This window comes from Fragaria vesca, unplaced genomic scaffold (genome assembly GCF_000184155.1).
Source record: "Fragaria vesca subsp. vesca unplaced genomic scaffold, FraVesHawaii_1.0 scf0513155, whole genome shotgun sequence".
Classification (NCBI taxonomy): domain Eukaryota; kingdom Viridiplantae; phylum Streptophyta; class Magnoliopsida; order Rosales; family Rosaceae; genus Fragaria; species Fragaria vesca.
In genome coordinates this window covers 234,956-249,125 of record NW_004443447.1, presented here as the reverse complement: position 1 = coordinate 249,125, position 14,170 = coordinate 234,956, and the positions used below count along the sequence as shown (strand labels likewise).

Below are 14,170 nucleotides of genomic sequence, written 5' to 3'. Positions count from 1 at the left end.
TAAGGTCAGGGTGTGACATTAAGCCTTAACTCTTCTAATACTCGGAATACTCCTCGAGCGCTGTCTCCAATTATTCAAAATCTCAAGTCAATCTCACATCTGACGATAAACAGTAAAACAAATTGGTTAGACCGGACTCTTTCTAGATCGATTAGGATTTCCTAGATTGATTAGGATTTCCTAGGTTGACCAGGATTGACCAAGTTTGACCAATTGACTTAGGGTCGGCCAACTAATGATGTTTCGACATTTTCCAAATTAACCTTTGACTTAATAATCCGAGTTAATTCACCAAATATTCTATTAACCGTTACTTATTTGGCGTCATTTAATAATTCATGAATCACTAATGACCCTCAACTTTTACGCTTAAAAGATCATTTTGGCAACTTTCGGTTTCGATTAATAAAACTAGGGTAATTTCAAGGACTCAAATATACGGAACACATTAATCCGGAAAACCATTAAATTACTAAGGGCACCCAAAGAGGGTTTCCATAAATGGGATGACTCCATAAAAGGAAAGTTTCCTAAAATGGGAACTTTTCTAACTTAGCAAGTTTTCCGATTATAACTCGAATATTTCTCTTTTTCGAAACTACAATTCAGATTAGAAAGAAAGTCCTCGGAAACTACCTAATTGGCCATTGCCGAAAAACCGCTCCTTTGTCGGAATTGATCGCTGGATTTCGGCCACTTGCCGGAAATTGGCCATAGCCTCCCCGAAAACTCCGAAACCAAGTTATCGACATACAAGAAACCAAAACATCCAAATTAGCAACCAAAATCCAATTTTCTCAAACCACAACCGACACATAACAACACAGCACAAGGCTCACCATTAATCTGCTTGAAACCAAAAACCCATTTGCTTCTCATCCTCCTCCTAGCCAGATTTTTACTTCTGCTCGTCTAAACCAACCCGGAAGTTTCTCAGCCGAGAAGCCGAGCTTACCTCTACTTGACCTCACAACAGCTGCCCCAAAGCTTCCCAACTCTATGAATTGGCTTCACCAAGGATGTACAACGCTCGACGGAGCTCATGGTGGCAGTTAGAACCCGAAGAACTCAGTCGCCGGAGCTAGGGATTCGAAACCCAGAAAACAGAGTAAAAAGGGCTTTTAGAATCAAGGCTCGGTTCAAAGAATTGAAGATATGGAATTGAAGAAGAAGAGGAGAGGAACAAAACCCTACCATTTACTCGTCAAGCCGTGGCCGGAAATCTCGAGGACTCGCCGGGAACAACCGAAGCTTCTCTCCCTCAATTTGATTTTGAATCGGACTAAAATCGAGTTCTGAGGACCGGGTTAAATAGAAGAGAAGGAGAGGAAGAGATTGGAGGTGATCTCGTCGCTAAGGGTGGCCGGAGACGGCGGCGTCGTGCGGAGGACGCCGGAGGCAGGTGGAGAGGAAGAGGGATGTCTTGGCTCGGGTCAAACCGAGTGTCTTCTTTGACTGGGTCAACCCCCTCTTTACCTTTTAAGCCTAATCCAACAGCCAAGATTTAACCCTAGATCCTATGGCCCATATTAAAAGTTATACTCAAATTTCAGAAAAATTAATTCCTTCTACCAAACCTTCAATAAATCGAAATAACTCGAAAACAAAAAATCCTAAAACACCGAAGAACTTGTGTCAATACAAACTACTACATTGAGACCTTAACAGAGGGATTCGACATTTCTAGAAAACTCGAAAATAAACTAGTGTTACCTTACTAAGTTACCAAACGTGGTTAAATTTCTCAGTAACTCGCAGAATACCCAATAAATAGGAAAAATTAGGTCCGGGATGTTACACCAATGCCCATATCACCCGGCGTATACGACGCTCCATTAGCTCGGTTAGCTCATACTCTTGGGGCACTACACAAAGTCAGATGTCAGCAGGGGCAGTACAGTACAAACAATAACAAAGCATGAGACACAATACACGGTACCTATTTTTTGAAACGCTCCGGGTGCACGAAACGGATGTCCATGCCACTCCTGCCACTGCCTCCCAACAAGGAAGCACTTCCGACGCCAACTCTCGTTCGTAGACGTGGGCAAATCCTCTACAAGTATCTTGAACTTCCCCCAGGACTTCAAAGTCACGCAACCTCGGCTGTCCTTCTTAGCGCAATACGCCATATGCCAACAGGCGTTGAACTCCTCAAAACAGGGGAATTCCTGTCTCAATAAGCGGAACAACACCCCTGTCCCCAATATTTGCCTCAGCATGTTAGGGGTCACCTGCCCCGGGGCAATATGTAGACACGCCAGCGTATACTGAACGAAGGGAGGCAACAGGAACATCAACCCACACCTCAGCTGATACTTGTACTAAGGTAAAATCATCTGGAGGAGCCCAAAACTTAACATTCTTGGAAAGGGGACGTAATAGCACCTCATCAGGAATCCCCCAATTTTCCCTAAGAGCTACCAACTCTGACGACGTCATACTCTCGCCAAGAGGATCCCAGAACGAGTCGTCAGCCTCTCGAGATCTTGCCATACTAAACTCTTCTACCTCCTGCAAGAGAGGGTCAGCCAAGGACACGTGAGACCCAGCATCCGTAACAGGAATGTCCTCTCCTAAATCAAGTGCAACCTCCGCCATAAGATTTTCCAATTCCTCCTCCAACCGGTGCAAGGTGTCTGAATCAGGATCAGGCGAGCTAGAGACAACCACAATCTCCTCGTTGGACACCCACACCGGGTCTGTCATACCCTACATCCTCACGAGTTAGACTCTCGCTACCTTAACCCTAACTAGCCCAACAGAAACCACCCAGCCCTTTACTTTAGAATCACCCAACAAAAACAACACAAGCAATGCGATAATCATAACAAAACCCCCTACCAGTACAAAAACAAAACAAAAGCAAAACCCAAAATGGGAATTGATAACTTCATACCTTGAAAACGCGGGTAAGCGTAGTGGCAGTGATGCTGGTTGGTTGCAAATAGCAGAGCACTCGCACCCAACTGATCGAGGATGAAATTGGACGTTCTCCAGGTTCGATTCCACAGTTTGTCGAAGCGCCTTTCTAAACACTTGGAAACTGCTCTTTCAGCCCTAATCCCTCTTTTCAAAATACAAACTCCCTCCTCTGTTTCCTCCAGGTCTATTTATAGACATCTGCATCAACCACGACCGTGCAGATCTTCCCCACCTCAACGGTCAAGGAGAAGCCACGTCGACCATGATCAAAACGTGCGTTACAACGCACCCCATGATCTCATGCACGCTCGTTAATTGCACAAGCCGTTACAACTTTAATGATGTCATAAATGACCACGTGTCCCTCATAAACTGGCTATTTATGACACCCGTGAGATATGACGAAATGATTGTATCGGGCTCTCGGAATATAACCCCAGCCACCTTGCGACCCTCGCGTGGGGACTTGGGGACTCGACACCATGCCTCCAACTCCCGGGTAAGACACATTCTTGGCACAACTTGAGAAAACTCCCCACCCAAGAGCTCTCTCGGACTGGGGACTTGGGGACTTGTTGATACATAGCCAAGAACACTTGGCCGTGCCGAGAATATGGCATGTTCATCCGGTCGTCGGAGACCATTCTAGGCAAGACAACCTCGGCAAGACCTTCACAGGCACTCAAAGAGTGAAGGTCTAGCAACAATGTACTTGCTGGAAACACTTCACAACTGCTAAACACCCCCGAAAGGGGAGAGACTGAAGAACACTATGAAAACAGTCCCACATCGAAAGCTAACAACAGAACCCCCAATACTAGCCTATAAAACAGGCATGAATTCCCAAAAGAGGTAAGTTCACTATTCCTCCCATACTCCCATACTATACAAGTAGCAACCAGATGCTGACTTAAGCATCGGAGAGTCGAAGATTGGCCCCAGTCCTGACTCTTGACGCAGTGTTACTTGTGCAGCTACAGGAACTGAAGCCAATGATTCGACCTCTCATCCTGAGATCCCGAGAAGAGGTAGAAATAGCCATCAAGCAGTCTAAGGGCTGAAGGCACGACTTCGATCAATGAGTGATTATAAGGGTGGAAAACCAACAATACCAGTTGGTCACTACAAAACAAAGGAAATAGAAATAGGGTTGGGCACGGGCCCAGACCGAACATTGATTTGGCGGGACCAGGATCAGACCGGCTGAACTAAAACCGGGCCGAGCCTTCGCCTAAAATTTTCTAAAATCGGCTAAATCCCGGACCGACCAAAAACCGGCCGGTCCTTCGGTCTTTCACAACCTTCAGAAAACTAAAGCTCAGTCGCTCACGACCTCACAACATGACACTGTCAAAGACTCTTCTAGTCTTCTATTTCAACTTCTCTTTCAAAATCCAAATCAATTAGCCCAGTAATAAAGAAACGAATCGAGGGATTGAAATTGGCTTCACACAAATTAACTGAGAAAGAAAGACACCATTTTTATTAGAAAAACATCCAAACCAGATATCACATCCATTACCAAGTAAAAAAAATGAACATAACTTATAGAAGGATTGAAAATGGCTTATCAAGAATTAACCCAACATGATAAGACCAAGTCATATCCCATCCATTACCTATTTTGATAAGACCAACATACAAGAGGAAAAATGGATTTTGTTGACGTCAAATCGCAGAAGGAAGCTTTGATTTCTTGAAGAAAGGGGTTTTGATGATTGAGAATGGGGATTGCAAGTTTGGGTTGGCAAGGATCAAGAGTTTTGGGTGGGATTGAGAATCAAACTTGGGTTTTTATTCGAATTGAAGAAGATGAATCAGGAGATTTGGGGGTATTTGAAAGGACCTCCGAAAATTCTACTTTGCTTGATTGCCTTGGATGAACTAATGAAGGCCGACGAGGCAATCCAAGGTTATCAAGTGACGATCGATTTTTGAAATCAGAGGAAGACGAGACAAATTAGAAAACGAGAATTTGCGTTATCAGATGAGAGAGATATGCTCTGATTTAGAAAATAAAGACTGATAGACAAGAGGTTTTAGGTTTAAGTTTGAGTCAAAATCTCTTGTGTTTGTTCCTATAATAATAGTGTGGAACTTGTCACACCCCGGACCCGATGTCGATGGTTTCCAAGCACCAGACGCCGAACCCGAGGTGTGAGAGGGAAAAGTAAAAAAAACTAAAACAATTTCAAATACTTTTCTCGAAATAAAAGAAAATAAAACATTTACAATAACAAAAATCAATTTACAAAGACAAAACAAGGCTTTGGGATCTATCTCATTTCTAATCTTCCGTAACTCCTCTTAACTCTCGAACACGTCAGCTAAACTTCACTGTTAGACTTCTCGAAAGACGTGTCTCGTAGTACCTGAACAAAATTCTATAGGGGTGAGCTTACGCTCAGTAGGGCTAAACCTCTTGAGGTTATTCTTATCTAAGTCGTAAAATCAAGTAATCAAATAACAAACAACACTTTAAATATAAATAATAACAATTCAATGCATATATGCAAATAAACTTCCTACACTCGATTACTGGCTTATTAGTCCATACATCAAAGACATATGAGCCTACACGTCCCATACCGTATAGATGTCTCCAATATACGACCTAACAAATCAGTAATATCTCACCACTTGTACCTCTTTTGTTAGTCGTCTTGTTATACTCATGGTCTCCCAACCCGAAACCCGATTAGATCGCTTTATCGATGTTCGCCATCGAAGGGTTCTGCATTCCCCGGTTCGTGCACTTATTGTAATACCCCGGAAATTTAATATTAGTTTCTAATATTATTTGGGAATTTTCTGAGTTAGAAGTTAGTGTGTTTTGAGGTTCGAAGGAAGAGCGGAAACGTTCAGATGCTTATTTTACCCGAAACGGTTTTATGGTTTTGAAGGGTCAAGAGTTGACTTTTTAATATGTTGGGTTTCTCGAGAAACTTCCTTCACGGAAGTTGTAGAGCACGACGATACGAGTTCGTAGACACGTGGCACGTGTAAAACGGACTTCATATGAGAAAGTTATGGTCAGCGGAAGTTGTGGCTTTTCAGGAATATTTAGGTTAAATAGGAAAAATTTCGTTTTGGGTCCTCAGTTTTTCATAATCACATTTCTTCCCCTCCTCTTCTCTCTTCCCGACCCCGAGAGAGTGCAAAACCCCCAACTGAGCCGACCCGGACCCGGACGACCCGACCTGACTTTTCCGGCCGACCGAGACGACGACACCGGTCAAGTTTTCTTCCTCTCCTCGGCGTGATCCTCCCTGTGTAGGTGGGTGAGAGCGACTCGGGTCGAATTGCAAGAATCGAACGCCACAATGAGGTTGGCGGATCCGACTTCAACCCAAGAGTTTTTCCAGCCGTGTACGACGGCGACGGGGCTTGAAACCGGTCGGGATAGGAGCTCCTTGGTGTCTTGGTTTGACATCGAGTGGCCTTCAAGCTCGACTCACGGCGGAGAGTGGCGGTGGTGGATTCCAAACTTTCCGGCGAGTTTTTGTTGTTTTCCGGCCGATTCCGGCCGAACTGGTTGGACCTCCAAGTATAAAGGATGCTTCCCTTGCTTCAATCTACAAGTTTGCTGTTGGAAGTTTGTTGGGATTTTGAGGTTGGTAGGGTGGCGCGTGGGGACCACTCGCGGCGCGTTCGGCAGGATGTGTAGGTTTAGTTGCAAGGGTTAGCTAGTTCTTGTTGTTGTGAGCACGTTGATATATTATAAGACTAGGTTAAGATCTTGTAATGCTTAATGTTAGAGTTGTTTTCGATAAGGTGTGATGATTTTGTGATTTCAAATGTAGGAGCCGTTTTTGGCAATTGTAGGAGGTTTAGTTTTGGGTGATCGAGGACCTTGGGAGGTCTTGAAGGAGAGTTGCCCTCCTTTAGGCAAACCTTCAGATTTTAGTTATGGGTTAAGAGGGCAAATGTTACTCTTAGTTCGTTTGGTTACTAAGGTTAATGTTTGTGTTAAATAGGGTAACTTGTGGAGTTTGCTTTTGAGCTAGACGCTTGCGTTTGTGTTTATGAAGACGCAGCGGGAGTTAAGGTGAGTAAAATCTCACTAAGGTCCACTTTGTGACCTAGTTATTTTGATTATGATAATGATTTTGATGATGATTGTGATGTTGATTTTGATAATGATTATGATGATGATTATGATGATGATTGTGATGTTGATTATGATGATGATGATGATGATGATGATGATGATTGTTATGATAACGATTATGATGATGATTGTGATGTTGATTATGATGATGATGATGATGATGATAATTGTTATGATAACGATTATGATGATGATGAGATTAATGATAATGTTGATGGAAATGTTAATGATATGATGATAATGATTATGACGATGATTATGATGATGATTTTGATGATGATTGTGAAGTTGTCCTTGAAAGAAAATGATTTTGTTTTTAAATATAAATAAGTTTGATTGTAAACGGCTTATGGTAAGTGAAAACAAGTTTTCTGTTAATAATATAATCTTTTAAAAGGACTTTCGATCATGAGTCATAATTAGAGTCGGAAGATTATTCTTGTTTAAATATTTATATCCACGTGTTTATGTGTGAAAGGCATGTTATGATAATGTGATAATGTGACGTAGAATTGTTATTTAATTAGTCAAACCGGGTTCCAAGCCTTTAATCGGGTGATTGGTTACGGTTATGATGATATTATTATTTTGTGATTTGATAAGTGTTATGACGTGAGAGTAATAGAATGTGTCTTAGTGGTGAGTGAGTGCATTCGTTGCGGAATGGTGCCTTAGTGGTAATTATGTGCATTAGTTGTGAATGTGTGCCTTAATGGTGATGGTGTACATTAGATTAGGAGCCTTCGTAGTGGACCGGGAACCAAGTCTTGACCGGATGATTGGTTACGGCCAGTATAGAGCTCCAGTCTGTCGGTACTTCATAGGGGATGACTTGTGTTGACGAACCTATGAGTACGTGTTTGTCTCGTTACTTATAGGGGACGACTATGCGTTGACGAACCCATAAGTAAGAGTAGAGAAATGATTGGGTGATGTTTTATATGATGTCATTTAATTTTCTTATTTTAAGTACTTCCTGAACTACTCTTTTTACAGGATTTATTTATGATTTTGAGTGATTGTGAATTGTTGTGTTTTCTTAATTTCTTCTTTGATTTTCTCTTGCATGTAAGTGTTTTCCTGAATTTATTTTTTTAATGCATGAACGCTTGATTTTATCTTATGTGTTGATGGGTTGAGTCTGTTGTTGTAGATTTACTCATACGAGCTTTTAAAGCTTACCGGGTTTGTTGTTTACAACCCGGTGCACCAATCCATGGTGTAGAGGTTGATTTTGCAGGTCAAGATTAGCAGAGTTGAGGCTGCGCTAGTTAGGCTTTGTTCCTTGTGTTTATTTTCTAGATTTTGTGAGTATTGAGGGAGGTTTTACCTTATCCAATTTATTCTTTCACAAGTTGTAAAACTAAAATGTTGTAAAGTTGTTTTTCTTTTTAGTTTTCATGCCTTGAATTCGGATTTTTTAGTCATCCAAAATTCGAGGTGTGACAGTTTGGTAGAAGTTGATTTTGCAGGTCAAGATTAACAGAGTTGAGGCTGCGCCAGTTAGGCTTTGTTCCTTGTGTTTACTTTCTAGATTTTGTGAGTATTGAGGGAGGTTTTACCTTATCCAATTTATTCTTTCACAAGTTGTAAAACTAAAATATTATAAAGTTGTTTTTCTTTTTAGTTTTCATGCCTTGAATTTGGATTTTTTAGTCATCCAAAATTCAGGGTGTGACACTTATGGGCTGACATGGATTCATGGACAACCCATAAGGAAACTCAACTACACAAAATGTATCTTTTCTCGATCTCATTCTCATCTTCTCCACTATCATTAATCTCACTAATCTCACAATTCCTCACAATGCATTATGAATGCAACAAATATCAATATTCATAATATATCATCCAACACATGTTTTTATGGAAAGCAATAACATTAATTATATAAATCACCGATTACATATACTTTTATCGAAAACAATAACAACCAAGAGTTAATCACTCAATGGACTCATTTCAATTATAAATTAATTATCAATTTAAGGAAGGTTCCCCGAGAAAAACCTTACCTGGAATCCGAGCGCTAGTTCCAACGCTAACTAAAATTAGTATCTCTGCGACACGCATTCTGAAATCTTTATCCTTCTGCTTCTAGAACTGCAAAGTGCCCTCAAATCCTCGTATCGAACTCTTATTCCAAGAATGTCGACGAATCATTTTAAACACCGAATTCAGAAATCTACTAAGGACACCCAAAAACAAGTGTCCAATTAATTCTTCCATTCCATCCTTCAAATTGCTATGGACACCCACACTTTGTATAAATCCCTACCTTTAATACGTTTATAACCTCTGAGCTCATTCAACTTGCATTTACAGTAGCCAAATAAACAATAATTCCAAAGTTAGTAACTTTCCTGCATTGTCGCACAACTCCACGGTAGTAGCAAGACTTTCTTGTTCTTACTAACCAACACATACATAGGTCGTCCAAATCTCCCACCTCTTGATTCATCTCCAAATTGTATTCCAATCACTAGTCCCTCAATTACTTCGGCAATGATGAAAACACAACTCCATTATACCATATATCGAACCAGCTCATAAGTATGAACTCCAAAATCACCAAAACTTGCAGTAAACCCGAACAACCTGCAACTCCGCCCTCTACCTCCAATTCTACAATTTCAATAATTCCAGACAACATACTAATCATCAATCCAACTCTAGCATACAAATTCAAAACCAGAAAACAATAGAAACGCCTCCACCACCGCCGTGCACAATGGTACACACGGCGGTCACCCGCTGCCATAAACCCAACTTCTTCATCTCTCAACCAAACACGATTTCAATTATACAAAGAGGTAGAGCTCGATGAGTAGATGAAGATTGATACCTGAGTCGAACACAACTTCGCCGGAAAACACTGAACCCTCGCCGGAAAACTCAGAAGCTTCTCTCCTTCGATTCTCCTTCACCGGAGCTCCTTTGCTGAAAGTAAGATCACAGGGAGGATGGGGAGGACGAGATGAGACTACCAGTACCATTCACGCTCGCCGTCGTGGTCGGGATCGGAAACACAATCGCCTTCTCTCCTCCTTTTCTCTCTCACCGGAGCTCCACTCTTCAAGCTGGAATCACAAGGAGGTCGGGGACGCCGAGACGGACCTGTGAACGCCGGTCTTGCGCTGGGAGATGGCCGGATGACGAACGACGCCTCCGAGCTCAGTCGCTGCAGAGCAGCTCGAGACCAAAATGGGTCTAGGCTGTGTTCTGATGCAATCCAAGCTAATCCAAATTATATATACTCCAATCCAACGGCCTAGATTAGACGGTTAAAAAGATCTGACGACCCAGATCATGCCAACAAATATTCTATTTTTAATTAAATTTTTAGATAATACCAACTTTTAAAAATCATTAAAAATAGCTTTGATGTCCAAACAATGCTCTGAAAAATCCTACAAACTCGTAACGACGTATAGTTTAATCCTATGGCTCGAAAGATAAATTTTGACAAACCAAAAATTTGAATAATTTTCAAAAGCCACAAAGAAATTGAAAAATAATATAAATCGAAATAAAAAAATAGCTCGAAAATAATTTTTCTTTTAAAAATAGAAATTTGAAATTCCAAGATGTTACAGAACCATAGAAATAGCTAATCATAGGAAAACTCAGGCTTTCGGGCTGTAGACTTAAAAATTTCAAGGACTGGGCTCGGACCGACAGAAACTAGGACCAGACCGGCAAAAATGCAAACAAGGACTGGGAAAAAGCCCGGCCTGGACCGACCGGTCTGGGTCGGGTTTGCCGGTTTTTTTCTTCTTTGTCGGGATTTATGCCCAGCCCTAAATAGAAAAAAAAATTATGTAACCGAATGTTATTGTAAAAAAAGAAAAAGGAACATTGTTTAAAATACATACATTATCTGGACATCCTTAAGGTAAAACTTTTATATCAAAATGAATGAATATAGGGTAGAAATAGGGTTTCAGGGTCAAAATACCATTTTATCCTTATGTATTTGACACCATTAAGGAAAACTTAACGGTATGTACAGAAATGATATTATGGTTGTTTGTGTCACATCCCGACCAGTAAATTTTTACCTTATTTACTAGCTTGGTTATAATAAGAATTTTACCGTCTCCGTCATTGAAGTTATAGTTTAATTGGTCCCTAGAGGGGTTTCGGGGACGGTTATGCTCGGAGGATTATTCGTAGGAGGAAAATATGACGACGATAAAAATGGTAAATTTTAGCTAGTAAAAGGTAATTTTTATTCGGGTATTATTTTTCGGGGTGTTTTATTTTTGGAGTTGGGTTTGTTTTAAATGGGTATTAAGTTGGACCGGTTTTGGGGGAGGAGGCCCAAAGCCATTTTCTCCTCTCTCTTTTTTTTTCTTCCCAGTTTTCTCTCTCCCCGAGCTCCTCCCGCTGCCTGGTTTTCCAGCCGTCCTCCCGCCGCCGTCCGGCCACCAACCACCGCCGCACCGGTCCCGTTCGGTCGACCTCCAACCCAGCAACCTCCCTGGACCGGTGAGAGGAGCCCTAGCTCCGCCGTGAGAGAGCGATGCCACCTGAAAGGTCCGACTGTCCAAAGCTTCACTTCGCCGGAACTCCCTCCTCCGGCCACCAATCCGGGCAAGCTTGGTACGGTTTTGAAGGTCTCCAACCCAGCTACCTTGCCCTAAAAAGGCTCACTCCGGTTCGCTTCAGGTAAGGAGAAATTAGAGGTGGAAGTTCTAGGGTGTTTTAGATGTTTTTGCTCGTTTGACCTAGTTAGGCTTGGATTTTGGGTTTGTGCTAGTTAGGAAAGTTGTAGAGCATGATGAGAGGAAGATGCTGTCAAAATTTCATAGGAATCGGAGGTCGCCGGAATTGACCTCCGGCCGCCGCTGCCCGCGGAGCTGCCGCCGGTGCCGCCACTGTTTGGAAGATTTTTTGGGTTTTAAATTTAGAATATTAAGGGGAGTTTGTTGAAGTGAGTTATGGAATTTTTGGATGAGTTTTGGATAGGTTTATGAATTTCCGAAGTGTGGTATTTTTGGCAGTTAATTAATGTAGAATCCGGCCGTAGGATTTAAGTCGTATTTTTGGGGAGGTTGTAATTACGGCTGCTGAGTATGATATTTAAGTTCGGATCGTTTCGATTTAAGAATATCGAAGTTAGGCAATGATGAGCGTAGTTATGGCTCTTGGTTAATTTTGCCTATTTTGTTTAAATATTGGAGTTTTAGTTGGGAAATTAATTTTATATTTGTGCCAGGGTTCGAGGAAACCTCTCTGGAGTGGCGGTTTGGATTTCGTCGGGTTTATGCCTAGAGTTGTGAGTGGACTTTTGTTTTAAATAATATGCATGCTATGGTTCATGAATGAACAATTAATGTCATGGAGCATTTTGACGTCATTTTAATTTTTGACAATCTTATTTCTCTTGGAGAGTTACCGAAAATGGGATTTTCAGTGGATATAAATATGTATTTATGAGAGAGAGTATGTATATAAAATGCTAGCTAGCCATATGTGTCTGTCCACCTTAATGACGTAGCATATAGCCGCATTATGGTGTGACGTGAGCGTTGGACGCGAGCGTAGTAGCCTTATATGAGTGTTTAATTCATATAGGGGGTATGGGCACATATTTATACACCCGTCTGTCCACCTTAATGGCGTAGTGTAGCACCGCATTAAGGCGTGACGTGAGCTTTGGACGCGAGCGTAGTAGCCCTATATAGACCCATGAATTTATATAGGGAGTATGGACGTGTGTAAATACATACATATATTATAGAGCCTGAGAAGCTCGATATTTATGAGATAAAAGTTTTATCGCTTGCAGCATGCATTCGATTTTTCTTAGAAATTGATTTGGGGAAACATAAATATTTTATTCGTTAATTTGTTTTTGTCCACTCACTCTAACGTGTTTCAAATGTTTTCCCCTGGGCTCTTCGTTTTAAAAATGCCCAGTTTGCAGGATTGCATAGTTGAGGTCGGGTGTACATGGGGATGAGGCATAATCATCATATAGCTTCCGCTTGTTAATTTATTATGTTTTCTTTCTTCCTGTTAGAGTTGCTCTGAACCTATAAATGGTTGGATATGAGATTTGTTTAGATTAGTAAATAATTTGGGTGGTGTTGTGATTTGGGGAGCACGGAGGCTCCAGGAGTTTAAGGTTGGATTTAAATTTTCAGAAGTGTTTGCAGGTATTATTAGGAAGGGTTGTCCATTTTCAAGGGAGGTTATGCCGATTTTTCGGTAAAATTTTCCTTGGAGTTGGTCCCCGCACGACTTACTCTGGGTTTCAGGGTGAAATTTGGGGTGGGTCGTGTCAGTTTGTTCATAGAGTGCGGCTATTGAGACCTCCATATTTGCTCACTAGGCCTCACTCTATTGTGAATTATTAAATGACATATATATCCTCATACACAATGACTATTAAGGACAATAATTATACAAAAGAAAATATTATATTTATTCTCTCTAAACTTTCCAATTAAATAATAATTGATTACATTATTTATTATTTTCTTTATATATTTTTGTCTTCTATTTTCTTTTTATTAAAACATATATACAAATATATATATAGTTCATAAGAGCTAAAACAATGATCAAATATCGATCATATGACATAAAATTGTGTATTATCATACATGTTGAACGCATATACTTGCAAGGTGCATAAATATTTTACAATATATATATATATATATATATCTATTGATTATAGAAAATATATATTTATTAAAATAATTTATTATGAGGTATAAAATAGAGATCAAATTATTCAAAATAAAAAATAAAAAAAAAGGGAAAAAATAACACGTACGAAAGAGAAAAACAAAAGTTAAAAAGATAGATAGAATAGTTCATGATAAAACATTTTCTTTGATGAAAAAAAAATAATCAAAAAATGAAGGGAGGGGGATAATGGATGTTCAAAAAAAAAAGGTAAAAAGAAAAGAAAAAAGAGAGAGATCTATTGAGTGAATAAGAGTTAAGTAAGTAATTAATTGAAATATATGTCAATAAATAATTAAGGTTATGCTAGGAATTTGAAATGAGGTATAGTGAGAAAACGCTTATATTGAAAAGTAAAAGGGAGGTGTATAGAGAATGTGAGGTATACTGAGCAAATTTGGAGGTCCTAATAGCCGCACTCTTGTTCATATA

The 14,170-nt window shown here is 40.4% G+C and overlaps 1 non-coding gene across 1 annotated transcript; it reads right to left on the bottom strand.

Annotated features, from left to right (window-relative positions):
- Positions 1-8,482: 8,482 nt before the first annotated feature.
- LOC101310082 lies at positions 8,483-10,064 on the bottom strand. Its single transcript, XR_185507.1, has 2 exons — positions 9,882-10,064; positions 8,483-9,661 (listed from the first exon to the last, which is right to left on the bottom strand). It is a non-coding gene; the product is annotated as an uncharacterized LOC101310082 (transcript).
- Positions 10,065-14,170: the final 4,106 nt, after the last annotated feature.